Source organism: Bubalus kerabau, chromosome 7 (genome assembly GCF_029407905.1).
Source record: "Bubalus kerabau isolate K-KA32 ecotype Philippines breed swamp buffalo chromosome 7, PCC_UOA_SB_1v2, whole genome shotgun sequence".
Taxonomy (NCBI): Eukaryota; Metazoa; Chordata; class Mammalia; order Artiodactyla; family Bovidae; genus Bubalus; species Bubalus kerabau.
Window position 1 is genome coordinate 56,273,069 of NC_073630.1, and position 21,932 is coordinate 56,295,000.

Below are 21,932 nucleotides of genomic sequence, written 5' to 3' on the forward strand. Positions count from 1 at the left end.
TTTACAGAGTTATTTCAGGATGAGAGTCTTGTTAATGAGGGGTGATATTAGGGAAGTAATTAATTTCATCAGCGTTGATGAGTTCATTGTTACTTTGTATCTTTTCCCAGCTCTCCCTGGAGCTCTATCCCTTTGTTCAGGTAACAGTTCAATCTCACAAAGCTACAAACTTAGCTACATACACACACAAACAGAAAAGGAGATATAACCTGGAAGATAAATCACATGCATAATACTTGAGGCCAGAATGTAAATCTATAAAAATGTCATATGTATCATAAATAAATGTGGTTTATGTAAGTAGTAGAGGATTTTTGTGTGTTTTGGTCAATGGTCTTCTTATGAAGGAAAGCAAATTATTATCTAAAATCAAGTGGATCATTTTTCTGTGACTAAAATCATCAGTATTTGGAAATACTAAGGGATCCTTGCAGTGATTTAAAGCTTAAAAAATTATAATATTTTGTTAAATTTATTAAGGGCTATCATAGTCCTAAAGAGAGACAACTATGGCAAATAAATGCAGGCCTGGCATCAAAAAAATGCCACCAGGGTTTTAATTAATGCATGTTCTTATTGATCTTTACTAATAAAAATGATGAAATATTATATGATAATTAGATAAAAATATGAATAACAAAAATCAATCTTTTATTAAGATTTAAACCACCCAATACTTAATACAATGGTTTTGTAGTCTCCATTGGTAGTAATCACTACCAGTTCTCTTTTCTTTCAAGGTACAGTTGGTTGTGCTAAAATACTTGTTTTGAAAATACAAATTGGCTCCAATTTGACTGATATACTAGAGAACTGTTTGAACAAAATGCAAATTTTGTATTTGTTTGTGTTTAAACTTACAAGAGAAACACTAGGTAAACACAGAAAACTAGCTAGCTGTATCAAGCCACTAGGGCTTATACAAATTGTACTCCTTCTAACATCTCTGCCAACTTCCTTGGTTCCCAACCCTCCTTCCACCACTTCCCAATAAGCCCCAACATATGATAATTCTAATATGCACCTCTGCAAGCAATCATCAGATGTTTCTTTTTTAAAAGCTATGTGTCACTGAAAAAGTGTTTGAGTGCTGGTAACTTAATCTTATTTTTTTTTATGTAAGTCTTATAGTTTTGGTTTCATAACTTTATGTACCACGACGATTTTTAGGAAGAACTAACTGCACTGGAAATTTACACACCTCAGCCTCCCTTCAGTGAGGTAGACAAGATCATGTGACTATTTTGGCTAACAGACTGTGAGCAGAAGTAACATTAAACTTGTGGGACAAGGGATAAGATCACACGCCCACAAAACTCCAACTGTCTCTTATTCTTTGTTATAACATGGGAGGAAATTGTTCCAGACAGTGCAGCTGCAGGAAGGTGGAAACTCTATCAATTAGATAATTTTCTCTGCATGAAGGGCAATTTCTCTCTAGAAAATCTGGAACAGTATCAGGCTTTATATAAAATAAAAATAAATATATTATAATCTTAAGCCACTGAGATTTTGAGGTTGTCTCTTATTGGAATAGAACTAATAATATCTTGACTTGAAAAGAATTAATTGCTTGAATTTGGGATATAGAGTGTTTCACCATAGACCTATTTTGGAGTTTTTAACATTTGTTTTTATTAATTTACCTTAAAAGTATATGAGGTGTGTTGTATCAGAGGTGTTCTGTAATTCTCATTAAATATATCACAGTAACTGTTAAGTATCCGCCAAACCCCACCCTCCTTTGTCCTTGTCCTTACCCTTGGAGCAGGGAGATAAGGATTAGGTCTATGGTCCTATGCAAATAACTGGTCAATCTACAGGTGACAGATAAGGAAGAATGATTTAATTTTGCTTATGAAGAAAAAGAAGCTACTCTCCTGAGAGTCTCTTCCCTACTCCAGCTCTTTGATATAAAATTAGAATCTTTCCAGGAACCAAATAAACCCCGGTTCTTCTGCTTTTGTCACCTAAGCTGTCTCTAACTAATCTGATTTTGCTGCTCCTTGAAAGTAAATACTCAGAAAAATAGCAGCTCCAGTCTTCCTGACACTCTGAGAATTCGACCTAGGAAACTACTCTGTAACCATAGTCTCCCAGAGATAAGATATGTTTTATTATCCTTTCGTATAAAAACAATTAGCTAGACAAATGGCTATGGATAGAATTCTCACACTTTGTGAAGGATCTTTAGCAAGCTGAGCTTTTTACAGAAAACACTGAGAAATCTAGGAAAATATTCATCACCATAAGTATCAGTGTAGCAAATGGAATACTTCCCTTTTTATTGCCAGTTAACAGATTACTCTTCTTTGGGAGTGGAATGAAAACTGACCTTTTCCAGTCCTGTGGCCACTGCTGAGTTTTCCAAATTTGCTGGCATATTGAGTGCAGCACTTTCACAACATCATCTTTCAGGATTTGAAAAAGCTCAACTGGAATTCCATCACTTCCACTAGCTTTGTTAATAGTGATGCTTTCCAAGGCCCACTGGACTTCACATTCCAGGATGTCTGGCTCTAGGTGGTTGATCACACCATCGTGATTATCTGGGTCATGAAGGTTTTTTTGTACAGTTCTTTTGTGTATTCTTGCCACCTGTTCTTAATATCTTCTGCTTCTGTTAGGTCCATACCATTTCTGTCCTTTATCGAGCCCATCTTTGCATGAAATCTTCCCTTGGTATCTCTAATTTTCTTGAAGAGATCTAGTTGACTCATTGGAAAAGACTCTGATGCTGGGAGGGATTTGGGGGCAGGAGGAGAAGGGGACGACAGAGGATGAGATGGCTGGATGGCATCACTGACTCAATGGACGTGAGTTTGAGTGAACTCCAGGAGATGGTGATGGACAGGGAGGCCTGGCATGCTGTGATTCATGGGGTCGCAGAGTCAGACATGACTGAGTGACTGAACTGAACTGAACAGATTACTCTGGAGAGAGAAATGGCAACCCACTCCAGTATTCTTACTGGGAAATCCCACTGACAGAGGAGCCTGGCAGGCTACAGTCCATAGTGTTGCAAAGAGTCCGACATGACCAAGCACACACATACGACAGGTTACTACCATTATTCTTAGAGTCCAAGTTGTGGGTTGTATATATTTTTAACAAAGTAGACAAATTTTCTTACTTAGATGTTTCTTATGTTTCTTACTTAGATGAAATTAACAATGTTTGGCTCCAGGTAAGAAAAAATATTATTAAGAAATTATTTTTAAATTTTCAAAGAATAACTTCTGGCTTCTGACAATATTAATAGCAGCTAACGCTTGCTCAGATAGTAATTTTGTCAGGTACTATTTTAAGTGCTGTAGTATAATAACTCATTTATTTCTACAACTTAGTAAGGTAAATATTAACAGCCTCATTTTTACATGTAAGGAAACTGAGGTACAGAGAAGTCAAGAAATTTTCACAAGGTCATGAAACTGTCGACTAAAAAGATGCACAACTTGAGAGCTGTGAGTTGAGTTTTATAAGAGGCAAAATGAGGACTGTAGCCTGGGAGGCAGCCCCTCAGCTCTGAGAGACTGCTCCAAAGAGATAACAGGGGGAAGTCAATCTTACATATTGACTTTGGGAAAGGGCGGAGTTCAATACCATTAAACATTCATTTACAAAACGTCTTCTGCTAGCACAAGGATCTGATGTCACCAAGAAGGGATTCATTGCTTTTCTAGATATGAGGAGATGCAAAGATTGGGATTATAAACTCTGTTCCTAAAACATAGGTCTAAAGACCTGTCCCACCAGATTGCCTGGAGCACAGAGTGCCTTACTCCACCCTGAACTCCCTCAGGGTGTATTGAAGGTCAACAGCTGCAACAGTGCAGGGTTGTCTCAGCAGAGGCAGATGGTGAATGCCCTTGTTCAGTCGTCAGCAACGATTTTGGCAAGTGCCAATTCATAGTTGAGAAAACCCAACAGGACCCTATGGGGCTCTTGAGCAATGAAGCTTTTCTATTCCCCTCCAGCCTGCATGACCTTCCCTGAGTCCCAAAGGGCAGATTGTGAGCAGATACTGATTCAGGAAGCCAAGGAATACAAAGTCACTGTCCATGCTAAGTTACTTCAATCATGTCCAGCTCTTTGTGAAACCATGGACTGTAGCCCACCATGCTCTTCTGTCCATGGAATTCTCCAGACAAGAATACTGGAGTAGATAGCCATGGCCTTCTCCAGGGTATCTTCCCAACCCAGGGATCCTGCGTTGCAGAAAGATTCTTTAAGATGGGTCACCTGGGAAGCCCAGCTTAAGTAAAGGAAGACGCAGCCAAGAAACAATAGTGCAGCCTTGAGGGTAGAGTACTGATACCACCTCAGTTAAGTTCAGTTTTTAGTCATATCTGACTCTTTGTGGCCCCATGGACTGCAGCATGCCAGGCCTCCCTGTGCATCACCAACTTCTGGAGTTTACTCAAATTCATGTCCATTGAGTTGGTGATGCCATCCAACTATCTCATTCTCTGTCGTCCCCTTTTTCTCCTGCCTTAAATCTTTCCTAGCATCAGGGTCTTTTCAAATGAGTCAGCTCTTCACATCAAGTAGCCAAAGTATTGGAGTTTCAGCTTCAGCACCAGTCCTTCCGATGAATATTCAGGACCGATTTCCTTTAGGATGGACTGGTTGGATCTCATTGCAGTCCAAGGGACTCTCAAGAGTCTTCTCCAACACCACAGTTCAAAAGCATCAATTCTTTGGTGCTCAGCTGTCTTTATAGTCCAACTCTCACATCCATACATGAGGTTCCACCTCAAGGGATAAATAATGTCTTTAAGCTCTTTATAGAATTAAAACCCAACAAACAGAAGATGTCAGTATCACTGGATATAGTCACCTGAGGCCAGACTATTTCTACTTCACCCAAAAATCTGTCCTCAAGATTTGATTTGGCTCTGGTGCAGAGGCCAAGCTTATGGCATCAGCCACACAGTATATATGTAGCTCCAATCTAATCTTAAGTGTGAATCTCAGACTGCATTTGGTGGCTCAGACTGTAAAGCATCTGCCTGCAGTGCAGGAGACCCGGGTTTGATCCCTGGGTTGGGAAGATCCCCTGGAGAAGGAAATGGCAACCTACTCCAGTACTCTTGCCTGGAAAATTCCATGGACTGAGAGGCCCCTCAGAGCCTGGTAGGTTACAGTCCATTGGGTCACAAAGAGTCGGACATGACTGAGCGACTTCACTTTCACTTTTCTCCTGCTCTTAATATAGTGAAGTACTGTGCACCAGTTATGAGAAAATATAAACATACAGTAAAGAGATAGAGAGGATAGAAATAATTGTATTCATTTACATGTAAAACAAATTTAAGAATTAATGAAATATATAGATATTCAGGCACATATTGTATATTAAAAACATAATTACAATGGAAAATGTAAGGGTTTATACTGAGATAATTGGCATATCGAACAGTATAAATAAGAAAGAATTCACAGCTAAAAACAACAGTCAAATTAAAAAAAAAATAGACGAAGACAAAAGAAGAGTGTAAGCTATAAATAATAAGAATTACACTGACATGCTTCTCAGTGAAAATACTGACTATAAAAAGACAGTGGAGTAATATTTTCAAAATATCAAAAGAAAATAACTGGAATTTTGTATCGAGTAAAATAATTTGAATATCAGGAAAAATAAATTTATTAAGTATTAAGGGTCATATTAAGTTCAGAAATTCAACCAATCCTTATTCTTGGAAATAAACTTGAAGAAATATCTGAACTAAGGGAAAAAAATACATGAGGACATTATAAAATATGATTAGTGAGAGTGACTAAGAGGCTAACAAGATTTGCTGTTGTATTAATAAGCAGTCACAAAAAGGTAATATAGGTGTATTAGTGAGTGTTCTCCAGAGAAACAGAAGCAATAGGTTAATATTAATACATTATATAATTTTATATATTATATATCCATTGTATATATCCAATAGAATACAAACCCAACATATACTGGAATATTACTATTCCAATTTTCTATTAGAACAGTGAGGTTCTGGTTCAGGGAGGTAGCTATAAACTGGAGACACAAGAAAGAGCCTGAGAGTGGGGAGTCCAATGGATTCCAGTAGAGGACTAAAGATTTGAGAATCTAAATTGCTGAGGGAAGAAGATGGATGTCACAATTCAAACTTCCAGGCAGAGCAAGTAAATTCTCTCTTCCTCCACCTTTTAGTTCTCTTCAGGTCCTCAGTGGATTGGATGATGCACACCCATGCTAGGAAGGCAATTTGTTTGACTCGTTACTGATTCAAATCCCTGGGCCTTCTGGAAACACCAATCCACAGACACAGCCTGAAATAAACAGACATCGGAGCTTTGAAGTTGGCATATAAAATTAACTATCACAGTAGGTATAAAAATACTGAAGATAGATTTTATGTAATAACAGTACAATGGATTTTGGGATTTTCTTAGTCTGTTCAGGCTGCTATACGAAAATGCTACAATAGTTATTGCTCAGAGTGTTGGAGGTCAGGCAGTGCAAGATTTAGGTGTGGGCAAGCTGGTGTCTGGTGAACTGTGTGTGCATGCTTTTCAGGAAGAAATAATCATGACCGATTTTTCCACCAGTAGAAGTTCTGCCAAGTGAAGTTCATCTGAAGTGCTATATTCTTCTAACTAGGGAACTCCAAATGATTTATCACATGTAAGATCCTAAGAAACAGTGGTGATATTTTTACTTTCAAGTCAGTCTGATTAATCACAATGGAAGAAATGAAGTAAAGACTTTGGAATGAAGGCCCACCTATGAGATATTTTCCAATAGTAAGTGTAATACATTATGTACAAAGGAGAATCAAAATAACAAGAAAGAATGCCAAAATACTTAAGAATGAAATATAGCTCCTTCTAATCTTATAGTTAATTATTTAATACATTTGGTTCTGAAATGCCTAAGTATTAAATCACACATTTTTTTATTCAAAAGAGTTAATTTGTTGGAGAGTTTAAACTCTCTCAAATGAGACTATATATATAAATAACAGCTGGCTTTATAAATTTTAATCTCAAGGAATTTGAGTATAGTATGGTGGTGACGATTTAGTTGCTAGGTCATGTTCAACTCTTTCAACCCCGTGGACTGTAAAATAAGTAGAGAATTTAATTTTTATTGTAAAAACATTGCTTTGCTTCTGCAATTTTAAAAAACTGTTTATTGTTTCTATGTGTGGTAGTAGATAGAATCCATGTTTCTTCCTTAGTTTTGACTTCTTTTCAACTTGGCTCCAGTTAACCTTTGCAACTTGTTCAATGAGAAACTCCAGTGAACTGTATCACCACACACAATTAATGGCTGAGTGGTCTATAATAAATGAAAATGCCACCACTGCTTAGCAATTAGCTTATGGATCATCTCCAACCACTTAGAACCTCTTCCGTCCGCAGCATTTAAACATGCTGTGTGATTTAAATTACACTTAAAGTGAACAACAATATTCAATTACTAGTGGGTTCATTGTGCAGAATTGTCACCATTATGATTAACAGCCCTTATGAAAAACAATTAATTTGGTGTCTTGTTGCTAGGTCAATTATAAAAGTTAATTCCCTTGAGGAAAGAATTATGTTTATCAATATACACTTTTATAATGCTTTGATCTAAAATCTTAACATTATCAATTGAAGAAAAAGTTGCAGAATTTAAGTATGAAAATAAATATATCTTTAACATTATCCCAGAAAAATAATGCAGTCCATTTAAAAAAATTTAAAAAAAGAACATAGTGACAGCTAAAAGGGAATTAAAAGCTTCAATTTACAAAGAAATCAGGTATATCCTCTCAAATTTCAAATACATCTTTGGGACTCAAATTACTCACATTCAAGGGAGGAATGGCAGTTAGACAAAGATATTTGACTTCTTATAAAAGAGTTCAAGTACTGAGGAGATATGTGTCATTTCAAACTCAGTAACATTAAACACAAAAAGCTATCTCATCTGACTAAACCACTGAGCTAAAAAGAAAACAAGAAACAGAACACAGCCTTTTTTTTAAAGCAAATGTTTTCAATAGATATAAAAAATAACTATTCTTGACTTATTCAAAATACCTTGGATGAGATCAGAGAAAACACCACTCTGTTCTTATGAAAATCATTGTCAGTTCATATTTATTGTCTTCCCTGAAGGGGATAGGATTTAATATCATTCTACACTATGAAGCTCTCAGAATAAAAGGGTCAACAAGTTAGATGATGATGCTTTTAATGGTGATTATATCTGTCATCTTAATATTCATATTTGTGACAAACCTATTTGTAGTCCCAATGGGTCTATTTGGATGATGTCTTAACCTCTTTTCTATCTTTCTTTCCCAAAATTATTGTCTAATCTTATTACTTAATCCTTTACAATTTATCTCATTTATGATTAATTTTTTTTCCCATTGATCAAATTCTTTTCTTGGGCCTGTACAAAAGTTTCTGACATCATAAATTGTTATTACTCTGAGTTTCTCATGTCTTGACCAAAAAAGAAAAAAAAACAAATTCAATTCATAGAACTACAGAATTGAAAGGAAACTTGAAAATAAAGGGTTTAACTCTTTATTCATTGTATAAAAGACTGCCAAATACCACTATTGAGAAATTTAGTGATTGTAGTTTGACTGGCAATTTGGTGTCTATCTTGATCTTATTGAATAATCTAACCATGAAAACAGGACAGGGTCTTCTGTGCACCAACATCACCCTATACATGTATTCAGTATTGAATATTTTGCCTTTCAACAATGCATTGTAATAATGCTTATGAATGACTCTGCATCCTACTATAACTTAATAATAGTAAACTGCCTTATTCATCTTTCTATCACCTATATTTATATAGTTTATGACCTATAAATATTTGCTAAATGGATAAATGATTGAAGTAAAAACTGATATGTTATTCATTTTACTCAGAAAATATATTAAGAAACTATTGAGAACAGAGAGCTGTGCTAGGAGATGTACACACAGTTGTAAACAAAATATGATTTGATACTACTGTCCAATAATACTTTCTATTGATAATATTGGCCAAGCCAAAATCCATATCAGTATAATATGACTCATGAGCCACATATTTGCTCTTTGACCAATTAGTCTGGTCAAAATCCAAAAATAAACTCTCAAGAATTTGTCAGTGGATGCAAGTCAATCAGGGATAGCTTTAAGTAGATTACAGAAAAAATAATAAAACTAAAAGAAAAAAAAAAGCACTAACAGTATCCTTAATTTATATGGAACTTTATGGGTTATTTGAGAATTATAGCTTTTTGATGCTCAGAAGAATATTGTAAAAGTAGATTTGATTTTGTTATTCCCATTTTACAGCCAAGCAAAGTAAGTCTCAAAAATTTAAGGGACTTTCATAAAGAAGGTATAGAAAATTGAATGAAGGAAGTTTGGCAGTCTAATTTTTCAAAATATTGTCTTTAGATCAATAGCATGCCTTGGAAATGCAAAATCTGAGATCTCAGGCATACAGAATCACATCCTGCCTTTGAACACATTTCTCATGTGATACATATGCATGTATGATATAGCATTTGAAAAAAAATGAGTCTAGTTCTTTTTATACTATATCATACCTATGCAAACCTGCACTCATTCAGCCTGGTGAGCAGAGATCATGGTATACATTTGAGAGTATTTGTTTTACTTATTTGCAGTGAAAGATGTTTTGGGGTAAAATAAGTGACTTAAAATGAATGACAAAAAAATGCAGGGAAAGTCAAACTTCAGTGTTTTGGTCAATTGAATGCTTGGTGAATTGAACTAGGTGAAAACCAAGACTAGAATTTTAAGTATAGGTGATTTCTGGACTCTTTCATGATGCTAAATAAGAGTTTGCTTTTTTTTTTTTTTTTTTCCCCTTGTCATCACTTTGCCTAACAACTCATTATATTTATTTGAAGAGAGTTTGCTAATTGTGACAATTAATTAAAAATACAAAAATGAAATAGTGTCAGATAATATCATTCTATAACACGCATGAGAAATTGTAATGCACATGATTGTCAAATTACATTAGAATATGTATCATCTAAATATAAAACACACTAAAGTGCAAGACAATCTATGAAGCTCTGGGGATTTGTTCTTTCATTTTATCATTTATGTTGACTATTTCTTATTTCTCATGCCAATTCTTTTTTTTCTCTCTCTTTCTCTCTTTTTCCACATGGGTGATGTGTTCTGCCCTCTCCCCTACCAGGTCAGCCCTTCCGAGCCCACACCATGCCAATTCTTAATACCAACATTAAAAAATATCTCAGAAGAATATTTTACTTGAGAAAATATGAATAAATATATAAACTTTTACTTTTGTTGGAGTTGCCCTATTCTACCTAAGGGTTTTCCAAAATAAGGCTGAAAAAAGTTTGAAGGACAACAAAGAAATTCTTGTTTGAAATCAAACAAATGATGCAATTTTATTGAAGATGAAAAAAAATTATTTGATTCCACTTGGGTGAAAAAAATTCAAAAGTCTTAAATGTTTGAATATATAGATAAGCAGTTCCTTCTTTGGCTGCAAGCGCAAACTGAAGATTCCTCTACCCCATAGAGATTCATTCATTCTTGATATTGATAGGTTATACTAAAATCTCTCCTGAAAATTTAGTTCTCAAACAGAATACAGCTTCTGAAAAGATGAAATTTCATAGCAATTCAAATAATACTGAAGCTTTTCTGTTCTACTGTCAGTAGTCTTTAATGGTCTAATGTAGTAACGATGGGTTCACAAATATGTAAAGGGCCAAAAAATGCTTGGTGCATAGCTTTAGAGGGGGCTTAGAAAGAAATGCATCATGAAACACCTGCTTCAAAAGAAAAATGGTATGCTATGGTAAATTTATTTCACAAGATTAGCTTTCATGTGTTCAGCATGGAATGCTGGGAAATCTAGGAACAACCTAAGGTTTCATTTTTTTTTTCTGCTTTGAGAAATATTTACTGTATGAACAAGGCAAACCAAGTCTTCAATTCAATAAAAGGGGTCAGTTTAATGGAACACAATCAAGCCACATTTTTATTTAATTCCTTCACAAACACATTACCATCTAGTAATATGTGCTATGAAGGAATTAAATAAAAATAAAGTAATAAAGAGACTTAGATATTACTGAAAATTATTCACATATGAAAGCTAAGGAAGCCAACTCTGAGGAGGTAATGTTTAAATCAAGGAAGTAAAAGATGATAAAGAATTAATCACTAGAATAGCCACGAAATAACAGCCAAAGTGTATAAAATAACTCTTTTCAGGCTATGAAGACAATGATACACACACACACACACACACACACATTAGGTGTTATTTATTGAATGTCAAGTTTTTTATCTTTACTTAGATATTTATATTTTACATGCACTGTTATCTCATATCTTTCTTAAAACAACCTTGAGAAGTTTGCATATTGTTTCTATGCAATAGATGGAAATTTCATGGGAAAACAAAGTTAAAAAAATCAAATACTTAGCTGATATTATGCAATAAATAAATATAACCAGTTTTTTTTGGAACACCAGAGGCCTCTCTTTCCCTTACCAAACAAGTTTCAAATATGCCTTGTATAAACTATAAATGCTATGGGGAGTGCAAAACAGTTTAATACAAGACTTCCAAATATTTCTATAAATTTTCAAACTTTATAAAATATTTCCCTTTAATCTGTATAAGTAGGATATGTGTGTGTGTGTGAAGTCGCTCAGTCGTGTCCAACTCTTTGCGACCTCATGGACTGTAGCCTACCAGGTTCCTCCATCCATGGGATTTTCCAGGCAAGAATGCTGGAGTGGGTTGCCATTTCCTTCTCCAGGAGATCTTCCCGACCCAGGGATTGAACCCGGGTCTTCCACATTATAGGCAGACACTTTACCATCTGAGCCACCAGAGAAGCTCCCATAAGTAGGATACCATATATAAAATTAAAATAAGATTTAAATACCATTTTTTAATTTGTTATATGCCAATTCCCCATTGTGAAAGTGCAGTTGCTCAGTTGTGCCCGACTCTTTGAGACCCCATGGATAGTAGCCTGCACCAAGCTCCTCCATCTACGGGATTTTCAAGGCAAGAATATTGGAGTGGGTTGCCATTTCCTTCTCCAGGGAATTCTCCCAACCCAGGGATCGAACCCAGGTTCTCACATTGTAGACAGACGCTTTACCGTCTGAGACACCAGGGAAGTTAATTCCCCATTAAAAATTATTAAATACAAAGGAAAATTTTAAGTTATTATTTTTTGTAAAGAAAAAATAAAAGCAAACATTGTTGAGATTTATTATGTAGCACTTACAAATGAGAAGATTGTAAACTACCATTCAAGAGCATCAATTATTTAGCAGTCAGCTTTCTTTGTAGTCCAACTCTCACATCCATGCATGACTACTGGAAAAACCATAGATTTGAATGTACAGTCCATGGAGTCTCAAAGAGTTGAACATGACTGAGTGACTGACTTCACATTCCAGGGTGTCTGGCTCTAGGTGAGTGATCACACCATCATGATTATCTGGGGCATGAAGATCTTTTTTGTACAGTTTTTCTGTGTATTCGTGCCACCTCTTCTTAATATCTTTTGCTTCTGTTAGGTCCATACCATTTCTGTCCTTTACTGAGCCCATCTTTGCATGAAATGTTCCCTCGGTATCTGTAATTTTCTTGAAGAGATCTCTAGTCTTTCCCATTCTGTTGTTTTCCTCTATTTCTTTGCATTGATCACTGAGGAAGGCTTTCTTATCTCTCCTTGCTATTCTTTGGAACTCTGCTTATAACTCAGATGCTTATATCTTTCTTTTTCTCCTTTGCTTTTCACTTCTCTTCTTTTTACAGCTATTTGTAAGGACTCCTCAGACAGCCAATTTACTTTTTTGCATTTCTTTTCCATGGGGAAGGTCTTGATCCCTGTCTCCTGTACAACGTCACGAACCTCTGTCCATAGTTCATCAGGTACTCTGTCTATCAGATCTATGCCAGCAAATTTGGAAAACTGAACAGTGGCCACAGGACTGGAAAAGGTCCATTTTCATCCCAATCCCAAAGAAAGGCAATGTCAAAGAATGCTCAAACTGCAGCATAATTGCCCTCATCTCACGCACTAGTAAAGTAATGCTCAAAATTCTCTAAGCCAGGCTTCAGCAATATGTGAACCGTGAACTTCCTGATGTTCAAGCTGGTTTTAGAAAAGGCAGAGGAACCAGAGATTAAATTGCCAATATTCGCTGGATCATTGAAAAAGCAAGAGAGTTCCAGAAAAACATCTATTTCTGCTTTATTGACTATGCCAAAGCCTTGACTGTGTGGATCACAATCAACTGTGGAAAATTCTGAAAGAGATGGGAATACCAGACCACCTGACCTGCCTCTTGAGAAACCTGTATGCAGGTCAGGAAGCAACAGTTAGAAGTAGACATAGAACAGACTGGTTCCAAATAGGAAAAGGAGTATGTCAAGGCTGTATATTGTCACCCTGCTTATTTAACTTGTATGCAGAGTACATCATGAGAAACACTGGGTAGAAGAAGCACAAGCTGGAATCAAGATTGCTGGGAGAAATATCAATAACATCAGATATGCAGATGACACCACCCTTATGGCAGAAAGTGAAGAGGAACTAAAAAGCCTCTTGATGAAAGTGAAAGAGGAAAATGAAAAAGTTGGCTTAAAGCTCAACATTCAGAAAACTAAGATCATGGCATCCGTTCCCATCACTTCATGGCAAATAGATGGGGAAACAGTGGAAACAGTGTTAGACTTTATTTTTGGGGGCTCCAAAATCACTGCAGATGGCGATTGCAGCAATGAAATTAAAAGACACTTACTCCTTGGAAGGAAAGTTGTGACCAACCTAGATAGCATATTGAAAAGCAGAGATATTACTTTGCCAACAAAGGACCGTCTAGTCAAAGCTATGGTTTTTCCAGTAGTCATGTATGGATGTGAGAGTTGGACTGTGAAGAAAGCTGAGCACCAAAGAATTGATGCTTTTGAACTGTGGTGTTGGAGAAGACTCTTGAGAGTCCCTTGGACTGCAAGGAGATCCAACCAGTCCATCCTAAAGGAGATCAGTCCTGGGTGTTCATTGGAAGGACTGATGCTAAAGCTGAAACTCCAATACTTTGGCCATCTCATTCAAAGAGTTGACACATAGGAAAAGACCCTGATGCTGGGAGGGATTGGACACAGGAGAAGGGGACAACAGAGGATGAGATGGCTGGATGGCATCACCGACTCCATGGATTTGAGTTCGAGTGAACTCCAGGAGTTAGTGATGGACAGGAAGGCCTAGCGTGCTGTGATTCATGGGGTTGCAAAGAGTTGGACACAACTGAGAGACTGAACTGAACTGAGTGTCTGAACTGAATTGACTGGTTGCTTAAGTGAAATTTATACTATCAAACATGAAATATACATTAACGAAAAAAAGTATATAATATTTTGAATATACAAGTTTGTAAATAGAGAAGGCAGAAGAAAGTTAGGCCTTTAACTAAATTTAAAATTAGTAGTGAAGTGAAAGTGTTAGTTGTTCAGTCCTGTCCAACTCTTTGCAACACCATGGACTGTGGCCCACTGGGCTCCTCTGTCTATGGAATTTTCCAGGCAAGAATTAGTTCAATTCAGTTCAGTTCAGTCACTCAATTGTGTCAGACTCTTTGCAACCCCATGGACTACAGCTGGCCTGGCTTCCCTGTCCATTACCAACTCCTGGAGCTTGCTCATGTCCATGACTCATGTCCATCGAGTCAGTGATGGCATCCAACCTTTTCGATGAGAGATCTTTGCATCAGGTGGCCAAAGTATTGGAGTTTCAGCTTCAGCATCAGTCCTTCCAATGAATATTCAGGACTGATTTCCTTTAGGATTGACTGGTTGATCTCTTTGCAGCCCAAGGGACTCTGAAAAGTTTTCTCCAATACCACGGTTCAAGAGCATCAATTATTTAGCACTCAGATTTCTTTATAGTCCAACTCTCACATCCATGCATGACTACTGGAAAAACCATAGCTTTGACTGTATAGACCCTAGTTGGCAAAGTCATGTCTCTGTTTTTTAATATGCTATCTAAGTTGGTCATAGCTTTTCTTCCAAGGAGCAAGTTTCTTTTAAGTTTATGGCTGCAGTCACCATATGCAGTTTTTTGGGGGCTCAAAGAAATAGTCTCTCGCTGTTTTCATTGTTTCCCCATCTTTGCCATGAAGTGATGAGACCAAATGCCATGATCTTAGTTTTCTGAATGTTGAATTTTAAACCAACTCTTTCAATCTCCTCTTTCACTTTCTTCAAAAGGCTCTTTAGTTCTTCTTCACTTTCTGCCATAAGGGTGGTGTCATCTGCATATCTGAGGTTACTGATATTTCTCCCAGCACTCTTGGTTCTTGCTTGTGCTTCATCCAACCCAGCTGGTGCAAGTAGCCATTCCCTTTTCCAGGCAATCTTCCTGACCCAGATATCGAATTAGGTCTCTGGTGTTGCAGGTGGATTATTTACCATCTGAGCCACCAGGGAAACACAGATTTAGTAGCAATCTTCACAAAAAAGATGCCTTCTGACTGATTTTATAAATTCACAATAACAAGATGTCCAAATGTAAATGTGTGTTATAGCAGTACCAATTAGCTGCTAAATTATATTTATTTGCTTGGAAGAAATAACTAAGAGTATTTAGTCTGTTTTCTTAATTCTAGAAAATTAAGTAAAAACTATCACAAATATATATCTATCAGTCAGTGATATTAAAGACTATTGTTGTTCAGTTGCTAAGCTGCATCTGACTCTTTTGTGGTCCCATGGGCCATAGCCCACCAGGCTCCTCTGTTCATGGGATTTCCCAGGTAAGAGTGCTGGAGTGGGTTGCCATTTCCTTCTCTAGGGAATCTTTCTGATCCATGGATCAAACATGTCTCCTGCATTGGCAGGTGAATTCTTTATTCATTGAGCTACCTGGGAAGCCCATTACAGATCACAGAAATCCATAAATTTTTATTGAACAATTATTTGCATTAAGAACCAAATGATTTAGTTAACTCTATAAAATAATTTACAGACTTCCCTGTAGCCAAAATGGTAAAGAATCTGCCTGCGATTCAGGAGACCAGAGTTCAATCCCTGGTTAGGAAGTTCCCTTGGAGAAGGGAATGGCAATCCACTCCAGTATTCTTGCCTGGAGAATTCCATGAACAGAGAAGCCTGGCAGGCTGCAATCCATAGGGTCACAAAGAGTTGGACATGACTGAGTGACTAACACACACACATAACATAAAATAATTTAATATTATGGGTAAAATGTTAAGAAAATGAAATATATTTGCTTCTAAGTCTTAGTGTTTTGTGTCAACATTTTAAAATCTTCATTTTTATTCTGCAATATCATATTATAATGTGGAAAACACTAAGAAGGTGCCAGAATTGACTATCACATCCTAAAGGAAGCAATATAATAAAACTAAATAAAATTTCTACAAAGAAACCCAAAGTATCTGGAAATGTTCATATCTTTCTTTGGGAGCATAAAAAGAAAGAGGGAACTACGATTTGCAAGAGTGACTTATAAAAGTATATATATATAAAACTGGCAGTGAAGTTGTGTCTGTCTGAGAGGAAAATTAGTACAGCTAAAACATATACCATATCCGTAATTCATAGGATTCTATAACCTATGTTTCCCTTTCTCTAAAGATATTCAGGAAAAATAAATTAAAGATGTCCATAATTTTAGATCTTCTTAGAAGGGTTAAGACCTAGATGGAGAATTCCCTAGTATTTTGGAGATATTAAACCTATTATTATCTAAATAATATTTCTTTCTGTAGGCAGATCTTAACCACCTGTTGCTTGTGTATTTTTTTTTTTTACCATGGTCAAATTATATTCAGTATCTTTTAAAATGTATTATTTTTCAACAGTGGACACCTGAAATTTTATTGTGACTTAAGACAGCAAGGTAGCACAGTTTATTGATTTTTACAACATGCAAAATACATATTTACACTCATTTCACTAACCTCTCAAAGACGTTTGACTTAAATACTTGGAAATGTTTGTTGCTGAATTTGCTATTAACAAATGAAACAAATGAAAACCAGCTACCATCCAGTGGCAGGACTCACAAAACCCAAATGTTTGCTTGAAATGAGGCAGAATGTAAGTTGCAATGTTTTATTTGGGAAGAAAAATGTGTCTATATTCTAGAATATATCTGTATTTACCAGGTTTTTTGTTTCCTGCACTGATGCTTTAACATTTGGGGTCTTGCAGACCCTGGAAGAACTGCCCCTTCCAAGGTTAACAAATTCCTAGAGATAATAAAGAAGATCAGGCCTGGGTGTTCATTGGAAGGACTGATGCTGAAGCTGAAACTCCATTACTTTGGCCACCTCATGTGAAGAGTTGACTCATTGGAAAAGACCCTGATTCTGGGAGGGATTGGGGGCAAGAGGAGAAGGGGACGACAGAGGATGAGATGGCAGGATGGCATCACCGACTCAATGGACAAGAGTTTGGGTGAACTCTGGGAGTTAGTGATGGACAGGGAGGCTTGGTGGCTGTGATTCATGGGGTCACAAAGAGTCAGACACGACTGAGGGACTGAACTGACTGAACTGAACTGAGAGATAATAAACAACTTACTCAAGAGGTAAGGTAAGGGTTAGTTTCTTAGTCATGCTGACTCTTTTAGACCCCATGGACTGCAGCCCACCAGGCTCCTATGTCCATGGGATTTTTCTAGGCAAGAATACTGGAGTGGGCTGCCATTTCCTTCTCCAGGGGATCTTGCTGACCCAGGGATCGAACCCAGGTCTCCTGCACTACAGGTAGATTCTTTACCAACTGAGCTACAAGGGAAGCCAAGTGAACACTAATCAAATCAAACCAGCCAGCTCAGAGCCGCTATGACCAACCACTTCTATTCTCAACCACCTCCTTTATTGGGCATTCACACTCAGGGCCATACTCTATCTGCCCTAATCATCCTGAAAACAGCCAAAGGACAGTTCCTACACCCCAGAGTCCACTGAAATTATTCAAACGATGCAGTTCTAAACCTGCTTACCATGCCTCATTAATTCCTTCCCATGGAAGCCACAGTATAGGTTCTTCCTACAGTTAACATTCCTCCCTCTAACCTTTGACTGAGTCCAATGCTTCCCTATGTAATCCTCCCAAGGTGTGGAGTGCTCCATACTTCTAGGATCTGTGAACATAGCAAACTCTCTTTTCAATAGCAGTCATCTAATAATATTTTAACCTATTACAACTAAATTATAATAAAAGATATATTAAATAGTACCATGGTTTTATTTTTTCAGGCTAGAAAAAAGTACATTACTATATATTTTAAATTGAATAGATCCTGAATTACTAAAGTTATGATGATGTGGCTATGTTTTAATGGAAACATTTTAAGAATATTTTGTTTTCTTTACAGAGTACAAATAAAAACAGTAAAATATGCATGCTAAAATATTCTCTTTAAATGAAACTAAAACAGCACAATGAACTACAACTTTAAGTGAAGAATGGTGATCTCATTAAACATATCATAAAATTTTGAAATTTTAATGTTTATATTTATTTATTTTTCACTTTAGGAGGACCATAAAAGACTATAGAGAACTTTGGATACTTAGAAATACAAGCAAATCCTGTAGGCAAGTTATGTAACTTCCAGTAAGCTCTGCAGTAACTTGACCTTCTGTTATCCACTTATGATTATATTAAATATGGACTATGTGTGCCTGGCATTACAGTAGGTGCCAAAGATAGAAATTTTAATAAAGTCTTTATGCTTATGTGACTTTCTTCTGTATGAAAAACACTACATTTTTTTGATGTATAATATTCTGAAAACAATGGGAACTTGGTTGAGGGAAAAATATAGATCTGATGTATGCCAAGTGATATCACAAAATAGCAATATATTTGATATGTGTTAGTAACTCAGTCATGTTTGACTCTTTGCAACCCTATGGACTGTAGCTTGCTAGATTCCTCTGTCCATAGAATTCTCCAGGAAAGAATATTGGAATGGGTAGCCATTCCCTTATGCAGGGGATCTTCCCAACCTAGGGACTGAACCTTAGTCTTTAGCATTGCAGGCTGATTCTTGACTATCTGAGCCACTAGGGAATCCCCTAATATATCTGATATATACAAATGCAATTAAATTATAATTAAATTAGAGAAAAAGGCAAACAAATTCTTTGCCTATAAACAGTAAAGTATGAACAATACATTTCAGAATTATTCTGATCCTTTAGAATGTATTATAGATCATAAAATATATAGTTTAAACACAACTTCTAATAACAGTGAATTGAGGAGATACATATATCTACCATCCCAACTAAACCATAATTGAAATGATGGAGTAAAAGTTAATTATAAATAATAAAGTCCTTCAAAAGCAATGTTAAAAAAGCTTCCTTGTGGAAATTAAACCATATATCTATATGCCTTCCAATTACAGAAACTGCATGGAACATAAACCTAATTAAGAAATTACCATACAAATATTCCAGGATCATTGGAACTGCTATTGCTGCAGGAGAAACAAACATGAAATTGCTATTTGAGACACTTTCCCAGGACAAAGAGATCTGACTTCAATTCAGAAGATGACCTCTCCACAATGATGAGCTCAAAACTTAAAATTATAATATATACAGAAATAACTGAGTATGAAAGGAATTATCAGTGACAAAGAGAGAGAAAATGAAGAGGAATTAGTTTCTCCATTAAATATGATATTTAAACAATATTACATTAAAGTTTTCAAATTTATAAGAGAAAAAGTAGGAATAGAATATACAGTTAGAGGAAAGATCAGCATATCAATAGACTGACATATTAAAAAGTACTTCTGGTTATTAAAGTAAAATACAATGTGTGTGTGTGTGTGTCTGTGTTTAGTCATTCAGTCAAGTTCAACTCTTTGTAACCTTTTGGACTGTAGCCTGCTAGGTTCCTCTGTCCATGGCTAAAAAGTAAATTAGATACAGATGATGAGGAAATCAATCAACTGGAAGGATCTGAAAGAGAAAAAGTTGCCCTGAGGTTAGAGGGATTAAAGATATGAAAGAATAAGATGATGAATGTTGATTAAACCAATTGCAGTAATCATTTAATGGTAACTGTAAGTCAAATCATCATGCTGTATACCTGAAACATACATAGTGCTGTATGTCAATTATATATCAATAAAACCAAAATGCAAAACTTAGTTTAATTTTTAAAAAATAATCTGAATTAGTGCCTAAAAAGCATGAGAAATTCCAGAAAAGAGAATGATAATGTCCATGCTATGAGTAACTAGTGTTTAAGAAGGAAAAAAAATATATAGGAGAGGTAATATTCAAAAGAATGATAATACTTGAAATATTTTCAGAACTAAACATAGAGATGAATTTACACTTGATACACAATATCAAGAAATAAATGAAGACACATCTATAACATATCACGGTGAAATGCATCAAATGAAACCAGAAAACAAGGCAGATTAGAGGGGGAAATGAAGCTAAAATTATAAAAAATATTGGCAAAATAAGGTATCAGTTCACACAACTGTGGGGACTGGCAAGTTTAAACTCTGTAAAAGCAGACCGGTGGCTCTGAAATGCAGGTAAGAATTGATGCTTGAGTTCAAAGCAGAGTCTGGAGACAGATTTCGTTCTCTCTTGTGGGATCTTAGTCTTTTTTCTAGGGCCAACTGACTAGATGAGGTTCATTCACATTTACTTGAATTCTTAAACATCAATCACATTTAAAGTATACCTTCAGAGCAGCAATTAGACTGGTGCCTGACAAGAAATTGGGTACCATGGTGATGGTATGTACAAGATGCCACATAAACATTATACTTAGCATTCAGACTCTTAAAACTAAAAAAAGAAAAATTAAAGAATTTTCTTCACAAAAAAGGATATACTTTTAATTTATGCTGAACAGTTCCTAGAATTTATATTATCAGTTTAATTCAGATAATCGTGGATATTAATTTGTAAAACTATATGTTCTCTTTCTGGAAAGACAGTTCAACACAAAGACAACACAGTTATTCTTTAAGGATCAAATATAGAAACAAATTGAATTAATTCTCCAATATTTTTATTTTACCTCAGATGGTAAGATTTTACATTTCTGGATTTTATTTACATAATCTGTGAGTTTCATTTCTGGATTTGTTTTGGATGGTCTTACCATAAAATGAAACAGTTATCACCACTGAGACACTACTGTTACCAAAACTCAGCATTAAATCCCTTTATGAGGTCACTAATATTTAACTATCTTCATATACTCATGAACATATGCTAGATTTCCATATCTATATTTTAAGCTGAAAGATATCAAAACAATACTGGAAAGAACTCCTATACCTTTCTTTGCCTTTCAAGAAATATTGTCTTAATGCACACTAAAATATTGCTTTCTGTCTCATTAAGTATCAGAATGATCCATGATTAATAACTGCACAACAAATTATCTTTATAAATAGAGGAATGTCAACAAAGAATCTTCATAGTCAGCAGTATTTTATGATTTTTGCCATTTTTTTTTATATTTGTATTTCTTGCTATTTTTTCTCAGCAAAACCGATATACTTCATGCATTGTGGATCTTGTTCCTTTAAGGTTGACTTCAGAGACTTTTGGTTGTTGTTGTTTTTTTCCCTCTATCTGAGTTATCTGTAACTTTAACACCTTGAGAGTTTCTATCTGCTCTGTTACTTAATATCTAGTAGAAATTTAAGAGAATGAGAGAATGAGGCCATCAATTGACCTAAAATCAAATGCACACCAGAGGAAATTGTAATTGAAAATTTGGAATAAGTTATTGTATTAACAACATACAAAATGAACATCAAAAATCTAAACTTCTTGTATATTATTAATCCTATTTCTGCAAACCACTGGGAAACAAAGAA